Genomic DNA, 1332 nt, shown 5'->3' on the forward strand with positions numbered 1-1332 from the left:
AACAAAACAGTCTTCATCCCCTGCGATCCCCCAAGACCGCCAGCAGGGGACACTGCACAGGTGCGGATGGGAGGAGATCAAATTATAATATGAAGCGGGGATAGATCATGCATATGTATAAGCGTATTGCGAAATGCTATGAATATGTATTAGTTAAAGAAATATAAACCCGAAAAGAGAATTGTACGGCGTGCGTGTCAATGGACCAGAGTGTGTCCCCACGCACCCAGCGCTGTTTGCTTGCCTTTACTCATTTAATAAATTGCAAACCTTAATTGGAATCCTCATTAGTATAGTGGTGAGTATCCCTGCCTGTCATGTGGGAGACCGGGGTTCGATTCCCCGACGGGGAGTCACTGTTTGAGGCTAAACCATTTATCACAAGAACAACCTCTTCAAAGCACAAGAACAGTCCTTTCTGATGTGCAGGAAGTCAAGTAAGGATGGCAGAAAATTATCAAATGCATAAAGGAAGTATGCAAGTGGCTATACAAATACACTGACAACAAAAGGAAAGCTAAGGAAAATGTGGATCTACTGCTCAATGGGACAAACATCTAGTGTCCAAGGACATTAAGAAGGCTCAGGTATTCAATGTCATTTTTGCCTCAGTCTTTACTAGTAAGGCCTGTTCTCAGGCCTATCGGGTCCCTGAGCCTACTAGCAGTCTCATGGTGTGAAGCAGTATCCACAGTAGAGAAAGAAAGAGGGAGCACTGAAGACAATTGGACATACATGAGTCCATGGAACCAGATGGAATTCAAAGATGCTAAGGCAGCTTGCCAATATCATTGTCAGGCTGCTGTCTATTGTCTTGAAAAGATCGTGGGTGATTGGTGGAGGTTCCTGATAACTGCAGCAAGGTCAATGTCACACCCATCTTCAAGAAGGGCAAGAAGGAGGATCCAGGGAACTATAAGCTGGTTGGCCTAACCCAGTCTTTGGGAAGAACAAATCATCCTGAACGCCATGTCAAGGCCCATGAAGGACAGGAAGTTGATTGGGAATAGCCAACATGGATTTTAAAAGGGCAAATTGTGCCTGGCTAAACTGATAGCTTTCTATGATGAGATAAATCTCTGTAGATGAGGAGAAAGTGGACATTGTTTAACTAGACTTCAGAAAGACCTTTAACATGATTTCCCATAGCATATATCTTTGTCTGTTTCCTCCATCTGGCCAGAGGCAGGGACCAACTATTCCTAGCAAGAGCATTCATCATCTGACTCCTGAAATTTCAAACTAGAAGTGCCTTCATCATGATCAGAAGGAGTAGAGATATCCTCCACTATTCTACTTTGTCTGGGGAGTTGCTCAACAGCAACCAGAGCA

The 1332-nt window shown here is 44.0% G+C and overlaps 1 non-coding gene across 1 annotated transcript; it reads left to right on the plus strand.

Moving 5' to 3' along the window:
* The first annotated feature begins 281 nt into the window (after positions 1-281).
* TRNAD-GUC lies at positions 282-353 on the plus strand. The gene has a single exon. It is a non-coding gene; the product is annotated as a tRNA-Asp (tRNA).
* The last annotated feature ends 979 nt before the right edge of the window (positions 354-1332 follow it).

The sequence above is a fragment of the Mesitornis unicolor genome, unplaced genomic scaffold (assembly GCF_000695765.1).
Source record: "Mesitornis unicolor isolate BGI_N332 unplaced genomic scaffold, ASM69576v1 scaffold37272, whole genome shotgun sequence".
NCBI classification, from domain to species: Eukaryota; Metazoa; Chordata; class Aves; order Mesitornithiformes; family Mesitornithidae; genus Mesitornis; species Mesitornis unicolor.